This window comes from Camelus bactrianus, chromosome 29, assembly GCF_048773025.1.
Source record: "Camelus bactrianus isolate YW-2024 breed Bactrian camel chromosome 29, ASM4877302v1, whole genome shotgun sequence".
NCBI classification, from domain to species: domain Eukaryota; kingdom Metazoa; phylum Chordata; class Mammalia; order Artiodactyla; family Camelidae; genus Camelus; species Camelus bactrianus.
In genome coordinates this window covers 19,934,277-19,952,517 of record NC_133567.1, presented here as the reverse complement: position 1 = coordinate 19,952,517, position 18,241 = coordinate 19,934,277, and the positions used below count along the sequence as shown (strand labels likewise).

The 18,241-nt window shown below is 40.6% G+C and overlaps 1 protein-coding gene across 3 annotated transcripts in view; it reads left to right on the top strand.

The window, feature by feature from the left end:
- Positions 1–18,241, top strand: part of PAG1 (phosphoprotein membrane anchor with glycosphingolipid microdomains 1) — a 126,777-nt gene that overhangs the window by 55,566 nt on the left and 52,970 nt on the right. The window lies entirely within an intron of this gene.

Below are 18,241 nucleotides of genomic sequence, written 5' to 3'. Positions count from 1 at the left end.
CTTATGGGTAAAGATGGATAAAAAGTGATGTGGGTTTCATGCCTTTTCATTTCAGGACTAAATGTGGATCTTCCCTCTCATGTTTTATGGCATTTTATGACAACTGCACTTACAAAGGAGCAACCTCGTATTAGAGGTGATCATATTAAGTGAAATAAGTCAGAGAGAGAAAGACAAATATCATATAATGTCACTTATATGTGAAATCTAAAAAAAAATACAAATTTTATGTACAAACCAGAAATAGACTCATGGACGTAGGAAACAAACTAGTTACCAGGGGAGAAAGGGAGGGAGGGATAGATTGGGAGTTTGGGATTAACAGATACACATTACTATATATAAAATAGATAAACAACAAGGGTCTACTGTATACCACAGGGAACTATATTCAATTTCTTGTAGTGAGCTGTAATGGGGAAAAATCTGGAAAAAATATATATGTATAACTGAATCGGTTTGCTGTACACATGAAATTAACATTATAAATCAACTACCCTTCAATAAAAAATAACAATTGAAAAAATTCATGGCTTGAGAGCTGCAGAGAAACTCAAAACTGAATTTCATCAAGGGTCTTCTCCAGCAATATTCTCCTCACTGTTCCTGTGACTATTTATGCCTAAGTTTGTCTCATGAGATAAATTCTGACATTTTGGTACATGAATGAGGTAGGCTAATTTATGTGATTAAATTCTCATTCATTTGATAGAAGATTAAATGCTTCATTGAAAAATGCCAAAGGGTATTTTTAAGTTGGAGTCTCAATTTTAATTGAAACACTATCATTCTAATTGGAGCATTGAGCAGTAACTACCAAACATGTTCTTCATTTCTAGAGTAAATGATTAAGCTGTACTAAGGAAGTCTTCCATAGTTTATTTTTGCAGGACAAATATTGGCAAATTTATCTTTGTTTTTATCCACAAGTAAAATAAAAATAATATATTGAGCATATCACGTGCATATTGATGACTGGTCCTATGTCAAACAGGATGACCTGGGAGAGACCAGGAGGGCAGGGACCATCTCTATCCCAAGCTGCAGCACAGGGTTTGCGGCATAGTAGGTGCTAAATAACTGTTTATTGAATCTCCAAATGACTGATTAACTCCTTGGAGTCAGCAGTCTGGATGTAGTACCAGCCCTGCCAGTTCACAAGGCCTCTCTGAGCCTCAGTTTCCCCATTTGTAAAGTGAGCATGACGATATTTGCTCTGTTGGTTTAATAGGAGACTGTGAGAGTCAAAGGAAAAATGGGTGACATCTTTGAAAACTGGAAAGGGCTTTATACAAGCAATCATTTCTAGAATTATTATCGTGTTGCTGTGTAATGCTTATTGGTACCATATACTAGATAGTACTGGCATCCAGTTAGCATTCAATAAATGAGTATTTAGGTTAAAAAAACGATCATGTTTAAACTACTAGGTATAAAGTAAATAAGATACAAGGATGTAATGTAGAGCAGAGTGAATATAGCCAATATTTTATAGTAACTTTATACAGAATACAATCTATAAAAAATATCAAATCAATCTTGTACACCTGAAACTAATATAATATTGTCAGTTGACTATAGTTCAATTAAAAATAAATCAATAAATAAAAAGACTTGGAATCAGGGGAGGGTATAGCCTAGTGGTAGAGTGCATGCCTAACATGCACAAGGTCCTGGGTTCAGTCCAAGCACCTCCACTAAAAAAATAAATAAATAAAACCTAATTACTCCTCCCCCCAAAAGTTTTAAAAATAAAAATATAAAAAGACTTGGAAACTCAAAAAAAGTGCTCAAACCAAAACGGAAGAGAAATGAGCGGTTTATTATATTAATTGACCGCTAAGGTTTTTTAAAACGCTGCGTTTGTTTTGATGTAATTATAAATCCTTTATGTATTTAATCTACTTTTGTTGTTTCATGGGTGGGAGGACACTCAAAAACATATACTTAGACAACTAAATCATTGTTTCTCAGCCTCACTGCACATTAATAGCTTTTTAAATACATGCGAAGCTTTTTTATGTAAGAGTGAGCAAAGGAAAATGGAACCTATAATATGAAAGTTTAAGATGTGGGTAAATGAGAACTTGGCTTATGATAGATTGCCGTCATTGCATTGGAAATTAGATTCAGATATATATCACATAAAACTCACTCTCAGATATGCTGTAAATTTAATGACGGGTTTTGTTGAAATGGGATCTTGTGGCTTTTGATGAAGAAAATCAATCAGTATATGCCTTATCTTTTATTCTCTCTTCTTGCCGCTCAATGTGCAATTAAATTGACTCTGCAGGATCACAGTGTGTAGCGTATATTAATTTTATACTCACCCTGCGTATATTAACTTTATGCTAACATTACTGATAAGTGATACCAAAAATGCATTAATAAAGTCATAACCATTAGCTGGAATGACAGGTGTCATGGTCCTAAGTTTTGTTTTTAATCTTCTCTCTATATATATCTTGAATTAAATGATGTATTCATGATTGAGCCTCTCTGAGTTTATTCTTACTGTACATTGGGCATTATGGTGCAGCTCTGGGTAGCAAAGATCTATGAAACAAAAGCCACAGTTATATCTGGGCAGGGAGGTGGAACATAATCTCACATCAGTTTTGAAAGTCATCTAATCAATGTATGAATACTTACATATATGAACGATGTGGGAGTCTTTGATGAAAACCAGAGTCCCGAGACCCTCCCAAGTGCTGAAAAAAATTAAGAAGGAAGATAAAATAATTGGTTGATAAGGTTCAACTATCATCATTATTACTGGTAAAGGCCAGGTTGGAGGGCAGGGTTTATTGACTGTACTGATGTGCAACCCCAGAGCGGCTGGGTCAGGCCTGTGGGCCAAAAGGATCAACTCAAATTACAGCCTGGAGAGTCAGAGGAAAATTCCCAGAGGGCAGCTCCATCCACAAAGAAAGAAGGGAGGGGCTCTGCCCAGGGTACCTCATTTATGCTTCAGGAATCACCCATTAGATGAGTCACTCCACCTCCCTCACGGTCAGTGGAGTGAATGAGGAGGTGGTGAGAGCCAGAAGTGTTAACCCTGCGTGAACTGCTTGATCCAGGGGGGAGAAAGGACTTGCTACACACACCCCCTTTACAGGACAGGTGAGGTAATATTCGATGTCACATGAACTGGGCAAAAAGTAAGGTCAGAAGGAAAGAGCAAGCCTGACTAAGAAAGATGATCAGGACTTAGAGAGAAGGGGAGACGAGGGAGGGTGGAACATTCCAGCAGGAGTAGTGCCAGCGAAGACAGGGGAAGGTGAGTTTGTGTTGGAAAGGGGGGAGGCTGGTGGTCAGGCTGCAGGGGTCTGGGAAGTTCCCACCCCGGGAACTGGGGAGCTCCCTCCTTACCTAAGGAGCTTTCGGAAGTGGGACACTTGAGTTTTTCTTTCTGAATGTGTAAGAGAGGTGGGTTTTTTTGTTGTTGTTTATTGCATCCTAGCACATTGAACTCTGAGAATGTTTTCATACATTTGCATGGTTTCTGTATAATTTATCTTGGCTAATTACATTTAACTATAGGCTTTTAAGTGTATATTGAACTAGGGGACTTATCAGATTTCAGTAACAAAGCGTCTGTCACTTTTTTTGGAGTGTGTGACCTACGTAAGGACATATTGCAGAGAGAAGTGATCCCCCCTTTCTCATCTGTGTTTCCATTAAAAGGTTACCTTTAAAAAAGATTTTATTCTATTCTGAGATAGTTTTCAAAGCTGAAGTTCGTAGTATGTGTCAGTCTGGGTCCCAGTGGAACCCTGTTCGCGGAGCCAGGCTCTGATACATTCAGGAGCCAGCAGCTCACTGATTCTGAAGGCTTTTTCTGTTGTTTCCATGATTATAGTATACGTTTCTCCAAAATAAAGTCCTTGGAAATGGGGCTTCAAAGAACGGAAAACAATTAATTATGAAATGATTTATTACGTAGATTTTGTTATTCCATGCATTATGTCATGTTTGCTCCAAAACAATGTTTCTATAAAGAAAAAAAAATCTCTTTAGTGCTGTGAGACTCTAAGACGGGTGTATCCTGTACTGCAGAAAGCAGTTTAAACTCTTTGCTGAATGCTTTGAGAATGGAGTGGTGGGAGGAGAAAACCCGTTAGCCGCCTTCCCTGTATTCGAGGGGATTGTGGTTTCCTTTGGGAAAAGTGACAGGCGTTCGTATGATAGCTGATAAATACAAAACAGTGTATCAGTAAGCACCAAAATGTCTGCTTGCAGTCATTCCTTGGCCTCATTTATTCAGAAGACTTACGGAACAGTTTGGCAGGTGTTGAAGAAGTCATGTTCCTTTGCCTGAAACCCTGGCAAATGCTACTGCCTTGACTGAGCACAGAGGTGGCTGGTTCACCATCATCTGCTATTCCCTCCACTACTAAAACTCGGTAGATTTCAGGAGTTCATTTTTTGGCTATCAATTTAACATTTTTACTTTCTTCTCTCTTAGCTCTCATGTTTATTGAACTAAGTGTATCTCTAGTGACATAAAACAAAGAGAGAATTGGATTCTTTATGACACGAGGGAAGTTCTGAGACCTGGTGAGGCCACCACAACTAGGTTTTGGGACGGTCCGAGTGGATGGCCTGATGTGAAATGCCCTGGTGTCTGTCACATTTTCTGTAGGATGCTGGAAACATTTCAGGCTGTGGCTTTGTGTTTGTTCTCTTTTTTATTAGAACAGAAGGTTTATTTTGTTCATCTGTGTGGACGTTTGGCTACTAAAGATTTGACTGGTTTTAGCAGTGATGCTTATGGACTTGAATGCATTAAATGAATCATGCTTTTTTTTAAAAAAACGGCCATTTTGAGTTATAATTCTCATATCATACAACATATATTTTAGGAGACAAAACCCAACCCTTAACACCCACCAAGCATCAGGGTATTATTGAAAGCGTTTAAGTAGGGGAGTGAAGTGATTATTTTTGCATTTTAGAAAGCTACTGAAATTTTAAAAAAAGAACGAAATGAGGAAATTCACAAATCCACAGCAGCACTGAGAAGCCAGAAAGAAATACCATCAGCAGACAAGGATATCCAAGAATCCCAAAAGGTATTACGAGAAATGAATCTGATCAGTGGTGAAACCCAACAGAATTGAGAAGTATCCTCTTTTTTATAGTTACATGGACTGTATGTTAATACACCTTTGGTTTTAGGTCAATAAGAATCAGGGGAATGAAACGAATCGTGCACATGCTCTGTGACCCATCAATTCCATGTCTGGGAATCTATCCTATCAATATGCTCACTCATGTGCTGAGATAAATATGCAGGAGTAATCTTGGTAACTGTGTTCCTAATTGAGGAAAGCCAAAAACAACCTAAATACCCATTGGCGTGGAAATGTCTGAATACAGTATATTTCTGGTACCACTGAATGCTCTGTAATTAAAAGGAATGAGATAACTCGATATTTACTAACATGAAAAGTTCTCTAATGAATACGAGGAAAACAGTGGAACAGTGCCCTGTGTAGAATACCATGTGTGTAACAAAAAAAAGAAAAAAAATACCTCTCCAGACATCTGTATCTCTCCAGACCTTTTTTAAGCATTTGAACTCAACTCTAACAGTGCTAATCTATACGGGAGGAAATGGCATTGGGACAGTAAGGTGAAAAGGAACTTTCATTTTATAATATACCTTTCTTTATTCCGTGAGCCTTTTCAATAAGCATGCATTGTAATAAACTGGAAATTTACTACAATGAAAATGTAAGGAGGTGGAATCCATGGGACTTGGCCAACAGCTGAATGTGAGGAACAGCAGGCATGTAAGGGGGAAGCGGGAGACAGGATGGAAGGGGTGAAATGGGGGCTGTGCATTCAAAACACTCAGACGTAAGAGAGCAACATTTTTAAAGAGGGAGCTGTTTTTGATAAAACAAGCACAGGGAAAAAGACGAAAGGTATGTGTCTTACTGTGAAAGAGATCCAGGGGTTCTAGTTTGAGAATGCGTCTTTAACGACCAGCGGCAAAGCCCTTTGCCTGAGAATGGAGAGGCAGCGCACCATGACAGGGAGTCAGTGGCAGAAATTAATGTCATCCCTTGAATTGCTTCTGCTGAAGAGTGTGTAAGGCCACCAAGAACTTGTCCCTAGTGATCTACAGATTGCAAATAATACAGCCAACACTACGAGGGATGGTTTCGTATCTGTGCAACCGAAGGAAAGCTCCTCCCCCTTGGTTAACTCATTAGTCCTCTCAGTTTCTCTTCCTTTCCCCCTCCCCTCCCTTACTCCCTTCCTCGTTTATATATGCACATGCACACATGCACCCTGTGATACACAGCTGCCAGCCTGAGAACTGAAAGTTTAAAGAACAAGAACTAAGAGAAGACAGTGACTCCAGATCAGATAAGCGCCTTCGACTGATAGAGGGAAGAGGTTTTTCTACCAGAAAAGTCATGTGAAAATTCCGTGGCTTACTTGTCATCAAAATTGTGAATTAGCTAATACTGACAATCAGAGAGAGCTTGAAAAACAAATGATACTGTTGTTTCCAACATCAGCTTTCGTTTGCCTAGTGTTTGACTGTGTATGAACAAAGCATTATTTCATTTGAGCCTCATTTCAACCCCATGAAGGAGGTGGAGCTTCTGTCTCTTTAGGGAACGGGGCACTGAGTCCCAGAGATGGACAAGGGAGGTAGAGTCAGGCCCCAGAGCTACCCCTGCTGACAACTCAGCTGTCTTATTTTCTATACACTCCAGTGCATCCTTGGCCTTGGTAGAGTTGCTTTGGTACCACACTGATTTGTGTCTCAGGCTAAACCTTTCAGACATTAGCCTTTAAAGAGTCAAAGAAGTTAGCAAACTGTATTTATCCATGTTGTTTATTTATAAGATGCAGTGGTCATTGAACAACAACAAAAAGCTTGGTAAGGGGAGGGACTGTGTTCTTTGAAGGGGGTGGTGCTTACCCACAATAGCTTACACAATCAAAGTGCAGAATTTAATTTCAGAAATAATTACAGTTTCATCATTTGTGATGCTGATGTATTAGGATGTTAAGTATATGGGAGACTGTCAGTGGCTGTGATGGAGGAAGAACCATAGAAATGGGATTCTAACCCTGGCCAGGCTCTGAGGTGTTTCCTGGGGCCAGGGCTGCAAATATTGGCTATAGTTGTTCACAGGAAGAAATAGCTATTAAGTATTTCACTAATTCATCACATGCAAACCCTAGCTTCTCCATCTGAAGGAAGAAAGCAAAGAAAGTGTCACTAAATACACTACCTGTGAGAAGTGGCAGAACAAGGAAGCCATTCACTGATGTATGTTCCCTTTCTAGAAGTTCCCAGACACAACATTACAAAGCTGAAACCTTCCCCCCTCCCAGAGCCATCAGAAAGCTAAAATGTGCCCGTGGGAGTGGGGATGTAAATTAGCACCTAAGATAAATTGAGGACTTGAGCAGCTCCACACTGAGAGTTCCCCGGCTCCCCCAGGGACCATGTTCCTGGACTGAGCCCCTGTCCCCCCCACCCCCCGCATCAGCCCTTTCAGAAACATCGGGCTGGCGATGAGCAGGTGGGTTGGGAGAGCAAGGCTCTGGCTGCTCCTTCGGTGAGGTCTGAGGTTAGTTTCACTGCAGCACACCTTTCTTATTTTTCCCATTATGCTGGTCTTGTAGAGATTTTCTTTCCTCTACTACTTCTTAACTGCAGGACAGTTACCATGGCAACACCTGTTGATGGCAGACACACAAAAAAACGTAATTCTGCAGTGAGGAGGCAGCTACTGTATTTCTCATTTCTCTCTCTCTCACCATTAGGTTCGGGGGATATTTTTGTTTCTTCTTTCTTGGCTTGTGGGTGACACGAGATCCCTCCATTTGGGCAGATTGAGATGGAAACCACTCTCAGCTGTTTCCTGTTTTATATGTGAAGATGCAGCCCGGTTACCTCCTGGAGCATTGGTTGTGTGGTGGTATTTACCAACGGTAACAGAAATGGTGTCTTTGTCCAAGGGGGTTCAAAATCTTTAAAGCCTGGTTTTCCTTTCTCCTTTTCTCTTATGTCCTTCCTTTTTGTCCCCTTCCCACCTTATTCGACCACTTAGATGGGCTTCTTTGACAAAGAGCCGCAGGAGTAGAGCCCAGATCTCATGTCTCACGTAAAATGCCATTAGCCTGGAAATCAAAACTAAGAAAACAAAACCTGGGTTATGTATAATGCCAATTAGTTCTACTGTTAAAGGAAGTATATTCCAGATATTAAATAAATGGAAGAGACTTAAGAAGAAAAACAGTGTGCTGGAAAGCGTTCACATGTGATCAGTTGCTAGTATCTTCTCACAGAACCTCAGCCATATCATAAAGAATCCATAATTAAATAGGCATTTTGGTATGCTTGCTCTGGATATGGCACTGCAGGAGAATCTTTGGATAAGATTTTTTTAAAAAGTAAAAGACACGCACCCTGAAGGCATGATCTAATAAGGGACACACACGTAGATGGCATACATGAAACATGGCAAAGCCAGCGCCACAGAGCGGGGGTTAATGAGAAGTGGCCTGGGTTACATCCCAGCCTCTGCCCTAAAGAGCTGTGATCACAGCTGGGCCTCGGCTTCCTTATTGCTAAAATTCATTGAACTGCAATATTGTGGAGTTTGCTTTGAACTCTAAAATTGCATTAACCCAACTCTGAAATATGCGCAAGTGCCAAACAGTAAAATAGGGCAGACTTTTTTTAAATTGAAGTATGGTCAGTTTACAGTGTGTCAATTTCTGGTGTACAGCATAATACATATGCATACATATATTTGTTCTCAGATTCTTTTTCATTATAAATTACTACAAGATATTGAATATAGTTCCCTGCGCTGTACAGTAGTTCCTTGTTGTTTATCTATTTTAATATAGTAGTATGTGTTTGCAAATTTCAGACTCCCAATTTATCCCTTCCCACCCCCTTTACCCCTGGTATCTGTAAGTTTGTTTTATATCTTTGAGTAGGACAAACTTTTAAGCATGTACTTTGAGTGACTTTTCAAAGACAAGGAAAAGCATCAATTAACCAAGAGGAGGAGTCAAAGAAGATAAATAAATTAAGTGAGCTATGACATCAGTCTAAATGTATGTCCCAATAAAGCAAAAAAAAAAAAAAAAAAAACCTCGGAATTTTGATCAGTTAAATTCTGATGGAGTCCTCTCAAAACTTTTCTCACTATTGAATGCTTTCTCTTTAATTCTGCTTCATGATGTCTTGGTAATTAGTCCCTCAGTTTATTACCGAGAACAGTGTTTAAAAATGCAAATTCTTTCTTTGAAGTTGTGTCATGAATTAGGTGAGCCTGCTTGTTATTCCACTGTTCACTAAATGTATGTAATTAAGAAATAACTCCAGTCTAGCAGCTGGTTGATGTGTACACCTTCTTGACATGACATACGTAAAGTCACCGACTCTTCTCTGTTCCTTTAAGTCAGGACTCCCGTCTTAGGAAACTTGAGCATTTTCCCATGTACCGGCTCTGTATTAGTTTCCCAGGATTGCCATAACGAAGGACCACAGCTGAAACATCGGAAATGTCGTCTCACAGGCTGGAAGTCCGAGATCAAGATGTCAGCAGGGCCATTCCCCTTATGCAAGGACAGGACCTTTTGAAGACTTCTCTTCTAGCTGCTGGGACATCCTTGGCTTCTGGCAGCATAGCTCCAGTCTTCCCAGGGTATTGTTCCTGAGTGTGTCTCCCAAATGTCCCCTTTTTATAAGGACCCCATCACATTAGGTCAGGGGCGCACCCAACTCTAGTAGGACTTCATCTCAATTAATTATATCTGTGATGGCCCCATTTCCTAATAAGGTCACATTCTGGGGTACTGGGGATTCGGATTTCAACATATGAGTTTGGGTAGGACACAGTTCAACCTATAACGGGTTCAGAAGGGTCACACACAGACAAGTGTACACCTCCCACCAAGAGTTTCGTATCCTAAGTGTAGCCTCCCTGCAGAGATGCAGCTCAGTAGCCTGGAGTCCATCATGGCACCTTCAGTTCTGCTGGACACACCATGCCTTACAGATCATGACAGAGCCAAGATTTACTGAGCATTGACGATTGCGAGGTTCCTGCTCCCGTGTTTAAGCCTGCGCTGGTTCCTGCTTTGTCCCCATTCAAATGAATCTTCTTGACTTGCTCTGGGAAACTGAGCATTACATCTCACCGAGTGCCTCAGGATTCCTCCAGAGTTCATCTTAGGTCATCCAGTAGTTTTTTTTTCTCATCAAAGAGATGGTGGAACTGCCATACATATGATAGCATCTCCCAAAACTAGCCCCAGGTTATAAGAGAATGGCCACCTAGGTACTACATTCATGGCACGATTCTGGAGTGACATCTGCGGCGGTGGTGAGAGTCTAAGATCAAAGTGGTCAGATGCCTGTGTGTGTGTGTGTGTGTGTGTGTGTGTCTGTGTGTCTTCTCTCACTACATACATATAAATATACAGTCTCTATATATACACATATATATGGAGAGAGAGAGGTGGATATAGATAGATAACCTGTACATACACATATATGGAGAGAAGGGGACTCTATAAGGTTACTTTGTCCTATAAGGGTCCATCCGTAAATGCCAGCCTGCCCACCACACCCCTACACACCCCTCTGAAGCTCAGAGACTTTATGGACAGCAGCATAGTAATATGGAAAGCCATCCGGAGCTGAAATGTGTCCCCACCAGCAGAGCAATTGCCTCAGGTCAACACAGCCAGTTCTTCAGAACCTTAAGAATAGAGGGGAGGGAAGGGCTGTTTCTGTCTTGAATTACTCTGTGGCTGGGATTCCCAACAATAAGTAGATTTCTATGGAATTTTGGATCTCAGAAGTATCTGTGGGCAAACTTCAAGTTTCCTTCTTTAGCTTCCTGTGCAAGGGGACGTCCGCCTTGCCTCCCTCCCCTCAACCCCCACTCTCCCATCCACCACCACACACATCCACACCCACGTGCACAACTTTCCTGGAAAAGCTCAGTCACCAGCAACCCTCCAACTCCACCACCCTTTGGGTGGTCCCAAGACTGGATAAAGCAGCAGTTATTCCTCATCAGGAAATGTCTGAAGGCTGATAAGAGGTTCAGTGATAGGCAAGGCAATGGGCCAAGTGACTTCCTAGTTAAGTAACCATCATTAGGCAAAGCCAAGCCAAAGCTATAGGCTCAAAATATGGCAGCTAAATTCCAGTTCAATAGACAGCCTCCCAGATATGCAGAGTGGAAGGGAACGGAGTAATATTTACTTTTGTTTTGTTTTGTTTTGTTTTGTTAGCAAGGAAATAACATTAAAAGGTGAATAAGGAAATGAATAAATGAGTGATCTCTTTGGTTGCCCTGGTTATTATTCCGTTTATTTACATTGCCCAAAGAAGGGTGTTTTTAAATATTTCTCTGACTTCCAATTCATAAACGAGGAATTAGAGGGGTCAGTTTATTATCTGTTCACTAAAGCAACATTTAAGTTCCAAAACTAATCTTTTTGTCAGTGTTTATGCTTCCTTGCTTTTTGTTCAGGTATCTGAAAAGCATGCAATTTTCCTTAAGTACATTAAATTTGCATATTGTAAACTATTCAGGGTTTTTTTGCCAACAGGAAAGGATTTTTTTTTCCTGTTGAACACTTTGATCATTTTGATTTTTTCTCTGTTAATATTGAAACTGCAAGGAATTCATGTCAAAGACTTGCTCGCCTGGAATACAGGCTTACAGATAAGGCTTATAGTAAATGGTGTCATTTTAAGCCTCTTTCTAAGTAACATATCAACAGAAAGAAGGTTTTGCTAATAAGATGTCATTTGTTAATAACTCAACATATGTGTTATAACTGTATCTGCATTTACCTGAGTTCTGTATATTACAGATAGCATAAGGATGTGTGTTTGAGGATTTTTCTCATCCCTAGAATTTAAGAAAAATATGTGCTTCTTAGAAAGGGGATTATTTTCATTAAACCACATCATTGAAGGGGATTTTCAGAAGGAATTACTTTCCCAGCATCATAATGTTTTTTCATGCTTAAAAAATTTTTGATTTTTTTTTTTTTTTTTTGCCTTCATCTTATTGGCCTCTCCCTGGCACCTTTATGGACTAATCTTTCTTGCCTCTTCCATTTTTCTATTGTCAGTAAGGAAAAAAAAAACCCAGAAAAACACTCTTTTCTTAATGGACTGTTATTGTGCATACATCAGGGACTTCAGCTGTTAGATTGTGTGAAAAATGAAGCAGGAGACATCAGATGGCATGACAACTAGAACTGTTAACACAGTAAATACCAGGAAGGCTGAACGTGTGAGCTGACGCAGCTGGGAGGTGGACGAGATGAGAGGCACAGCAGGGAGAGCCAGCAAGAAAAAGTGGCCAGAAAACACGAGGGAGTTTAGCCAGGGGAGAAGCGCGGCACGAGGGAAGTAACGTGGGAGGGGGAGGCCTCATAAGTTACGTTTTTCCAATATTGCGCCATGTACCATAGGCCATGTATACTGTCCTTAGCTACTCCTTTACCTGCTGTACCATTGAGCATATGGAGTATCGCTTTCTTGAATGATTACTGGTAAGGGCTGAATATTGAAATTTTAATTGAAGGATATGTCTTTGTTCTGAGATTGACCTCTGTCCTACGGACAATTTATTAAACCCATTAGAGGATTCAGAAGGATTAATAACAAACAGCATACACACGTTTTGAGATGTATTTGATTTTTTCTTAACCAAAAGGGTATCAAATTGCTAACATTTACCATTTGGACAAATAGGGGATGTGTATAATGAACTTGATTAATAACTGGTTTGGTAAGTGTATTCAGAGGGAACTGATTAATAAATTGCTCTCTTCCTGGAAAAAAATTTTCTGGTATTTGAACCTAATTCCATTCTGGTCAACAAGAGGACTGGCCCAAAGCTGGGAGAGATGGCTCGTGTAATAACAAATGAGAGAAACGGAATTCAAGAACATCTTGACATTTAATGCAAAGACCCAAACCTAAGAGGCAGAAATGGCACAGGGATGACAGGGACCTCACCACCGCCACTACCACCACCGCCACCGCCAATTAAATTGCAGAAAGGCAATAGAGATGTGGCTTAGCAGCAGCATGTATGAAAGAAACTTAGATTTTGTGTTAGTCAAGTAGAGGATTCATGTGTGCCAAGAGTACAGTGTAGCCGGTGGAAAAAGCTTCCGTGATCTTAGGGCTTTCTAAATAAAAGTACAGCATCTGGACTAACACAAAGAAGAGCCCTGTGCTCCTCTTCACTGAGGAAGTGTTGCTTCATCTGGAGAACTGTCTTTGAGCTCACCCATTTAGAAGCGAACACCAGCAAATGACAGTGTCAGCCCCCAGCCTGTACCCTCCTGCCTTCCCTGTTTCCTCCCCACTCGCCCCTCTTGAGTGCACCCTCTTGCCGTCCCCAAATCAGAATCTGTTCTCACTAAAGCAGGTCTTAATACTTAAGATGTTTAAACCTACCCACGGGGCAGTGGAACCACTAATCATGTTCCCTCTGTGCCTCGCCCCCAGTAGTCTTGCTCAAAGCTGGCTGAACTTGTTTGTTGAATTTTGATCTGCCGTGCTGATGATGGCATTATCTCAGTGCTGACCACAGGGACGGCCACTTCTGCCTTCCAGGTGGCCTTTCTTGCCATCCAGATACAGGATCTGGTATCCCAGGAATGACTTCCAGTTTCCTTGATCTTGCAAGTTTCAGCTCTTTCTGCTCTGTGTATCCAAGTGGCTACAATTCAGTGTCTACTTTGGGAACCATGGTCTGTCTTGGTCTTCTCAACAATTGTGGCTCTTACCTGGACTTGCTGCCCCGTGGCTGGATTCTGCAGCTGTGCCTGGACCTCCAGGATGGTAGCAGACCGCCGTCCTGACTTCACCAGCTTGTTTGCGCCCTGCTGATAGGTCTGCCCTTCCTGTGACAGCTGGGCCCTGAGAATTCCTCTACCACCACCATCACCAAAACCCAGATAAGGACTGTTCCCTAAATCAGATTGAGGTTACCTTGTCCTTTGGTTGTTGTGTTTGGTTCCTAGGTTGGGCTTTGAGGCTGGATGGGGCTGTCAGCCTGCTCTGCTCTTGTGAACAGGCCTGGCCAGGACCCAGCTCCCTTCTCCTTCCACCTGTTATCTTCTTTTGAGTTATGGTAGGTGGTACTCAAAGCTGTCCTCTTTGAAATGGAGAAGAGGGTGCAGCAGGGCACAGGAAGAGGGACTGCTTTGTTTTTGTTTGTTTGTTTTTTGTTGGTTTTGTTTTGTTGGTGGTAGGGGGTAATTAGGTTTATTTACTTATTTTTTTAATGGAGGTACTGGGGATTGAACCCAGGATCTCATGCGTGCCAAACGGGAGCTCTGCCACTGAGCTATACCCTCCCCCTGCAACCTCTTTAAATATGCATCTCCGAGTATTTGAAAGGTTCCCATCTAGGGAAAGTATTGGACTTATTCTGCATTAGAACCAGGACTCAAACTAGGTTGCAGGCACTAAACTAAACCTTCCTTACCCTTAGCTCAAACCTAACAATGTTCCCAGAGATAAAAAGGGATTCCTTCTGGAAGCCTTTCATTTTATGGAAGGGAGTCCAGCATAGACTGGATTAGCAAGTCTAAGCTTTGTTTGTTGGTTTATTTCCACTGCAGTGTGGATAAAGGATGGCATGCACTTGTGATGTATCGCCGTGGTGGCACACCGATCATGAGCAACCTGCAAGCCTGCGCCTTTCTCTACCTTCAGGGACTGCAAGTGAGAGCAGCTGTGTGACAGCAACATCCTCAAGTCTGCTCTGGGTTTTTAAAATTAATTCACTCGATCCATGAATAAACATTGAGTGATTCTTGTATCCTAGGCACTGTGATTCATTCAGTGCTCAGTGCTTTTTACTGCTGTGGTTCCCTGAGTTCTTTTGACATTGCACTTAGAAACTGAATGTTACAGGCATTGTAGGAAGGGGTCAGGTATCAAGTGAGCTTGGTTTATACCTCACTTTTAATTTTTATTCTATTTTATTTTCCTTTAGGACTTTTTTATTGAATTGTAGTCCATTTACATTGTTGTGTCAGTTTCTGGGGTACAGCATAATGTTTCAGTCATACATATACATACATATATTCCTTTTCATATTCTTCTTTATTATAGGTTACTATAAGGTGTTGAATATAGCTCCCTGTGCTGTACAGTAGAAACAAATCTGAGAATTGTTCATTGAGCGTCACGATTCTAGTCTCACACTGAGTAGATGTCTTGCCTCTCAAACATGGGTTTGGAGTAAAGTCGCTCAGGTCTGTGTTACCAGATCCCTGTATTTATCCGCCCAGATACAGGGAGATTTGCTGTTGACATCATCACTACTTCCCCAGAAGGGACTATAAGGGTGTAGTTTTAAAAAAAAAAAAAAAAAACTTTTTATTAAAGTGTAGTTGATTTACAATGTTAGTTTCTGGTGTACATCAAAGTAATTCAATTATATATACACATGGATATATATTTTTTTTCTTTTCAGATTCTTTTCCATTACATGTTATTACAAGAAATTGGATATAGTTCCCTGTGCTATACAGTAGGTCCTTGCTGTTTATCTATTTCATATATAGTAATGTGTGTCTGTTAATCCCCAGCCCCTCATTTATCCCTCCCCACCCTGTAAGGGCATAATTTTGAAGAAATATTCCTCTCCTTAGACTTCCCCTTAGCAGTGACAGCTGGGGCTTGGACCAGGCCATCTTTCAGGTGCACATCCCATCCTTATTTCGGCTCCTCTGACATGCTCTAGCCAGAACAAGCCTTCAGGTTAGTTGGCAGAATGCATCATGAATGACCAGAGTTCACTTGTTGGAGCTTCTCAGGAATGACATCATCCATGTTAAGAACCTGGTATCAATCCTCCTGAGAACTGTCTGTCAATGAAATACGCGTAGAAGAAGCAGTTCTGAGCCTGGCATTCCTTAGTGTATGCAGTGGGGGCAGTCATTTTGAAGTAGACACCTGGCTTCCCGAAGTCCTGAAATTCCGTTCAGTGGAAAAGAAAATCAACACTGACACCATAGAATTTCCATTTGATTGGACAGTAATCATTTGCAGTAATTAACTGCTGTCCACACTGGAGATAATCATGAGGACCTGAAGGATCATTTGGTCCGTGCAGAATTATACCCTCATTGTCTCAGTCGGGCTCAGATGGTTTGCAGTGGAGCCAGGCGATCCTGCTTCAGGGCAACAACTCCAGCGATCCCAGCTAAAATCACGCTTGGGTTCGCAGCGCCATATTTCTTTCAGATTGATCTGGATAATGACCAACATTATAACGTCCACATTCCTTGGAATGTTGTTCTGGTAACACCTTTGTTGACATGTAATTTGCATGCCATGCAATTCACCCATTTAAAGTGTACAATTTAATAGTTCTTGGTAGATTCACAGAATTGTGCAGCTGTCACCACAAACAATTTTAGAATATTGTCATGACCTCAAAAAGGAACCACAGAACTCTCAGATAGCATCCCCAGGGTGATTATTCCCCAGCCCTAGGCAACCTGTCTATTTGCCCATTTTGGATATTTTATCTAAATGCAATAAGATAGTATGTGGGAGTTTTTGTCACTGGCTTCTTCCACTTAGCATGTTTTCAAGGTTCGTCCATGTTGTAAGTTGTACCAGTGCTTCCTTTCATTTCATGGACATTGTATTCTTTCCACTCTGGAGCTGTTGTGAATAAATGCTGCTGTAAACATCCCTGTACAGGATTTTGCATGGACACACGTTTTCATTTTTCTTGATATCTACCTAGGTGTTGAATTACTAGGTCAAGTGATAACTTTTGTTCACTTTTTGAGAAACAACCAGGCTGTCTTCAAAGTGGCTGTACCATTTTACATTTCTGTCAGCCAGGTGCGAGGGTTCTGATTTCTCCACATCCTTGTCAACACTTGTTACTGTCTTAGACTTTTTGATGATAGCCATCCTAGTGAGAATGAAGTGGTATCTCATGGTTTTGATTTGTGTTTCCTTGATGACTAATGATATGAGGCATTTTTCATGTTCTTATTGGCCCTTGCATATTTATTTGGAGAAGTGTCTATTCAGATCCTTTGCCTGTTTTTGGTTGGGTTATTTGTCTTTTTATCATCGAGTTGTGAGGTTTCTTTATACATGCTAGATAAAAATCCTTTGTCGGATATGATTTGCACATACATTTTTTCACTCTTGTCACTTTCTTGATAGTATCTTTTAGAGCATTAAAATGTTTTTAGTTTTGATGAGGTTTAATTTATCTATTTTTTCTTTTGTTGCTTGTGCTTTGGTTTTGTGCTTTGGTATACTCCAGTGCCAAATCTGACCTCAGGAAGATTTACCCTTATGTCTTCTTCTAAGAGTTTTGTAATTTTACCCCTTAAGGTATTTAGATATTTGATCCATTTTGAGTTGACTTTCTATATGGTCTGGGTTGAAGATCCAACTTCATTCTGTGGCATATAACTGTCTACTTGCCTTTGTTGAAAAAACTATTCTTTCCCCATTGAATAGTCTTGGCACCTTTATCAGAAATCAGTTGGCCCTAGATATATGGGTTTATTTCTGGATGCTGAATTCTGTTCCCTTGATCTCTATGTCTGTCCTATGCCAGGACCACACTGTCTTGATTACCTTGTTTCTTTGGAATGTTTTTAACTTGTGAAATGCATGTTCTGAAAATGCAAAATTATGTACCACTTTTATATTATGAAATTAGCTGTCAAATCACGTGTTCAGTTTTTAAATCAGACTCTTTATTCATGTCTGGTAATAGAGAAAGCATACGCAAACGTGTGATTTCTAATACATATTAATAAGATTTGGCATTTTAAGAAAACTGTTTATTCTTTTCATTTTGTTTTTTTTTTTTTTTCCTGTAGCAGTTTGATTTAGATAATGAATCTTGCTCAGGTTTCTAATGAATTCAAGAGCGTTCTCTGGGATTGACTGTAACAACATGGGGAAGTGGAGAGATTTGCAGTTGGAATCCACGTCTAAATAGAGCTGGATGGCAGAAGTTCAGCAGGAGGATTGATTTGAAATCTAATGAAAGATTGAAAGATGGCTGGGGAAAGGCTCTTGTGCGTCAAGCCCTTCACCCAGTGAAGCCCTGCCCTCTTAGTTTGCATGATTGACAGTGGAAAGACCTGGAGTCAGGCTGGAGGAAGACAGCCCATGATTGTGTGTCTTGTTCTAATCTTTTTA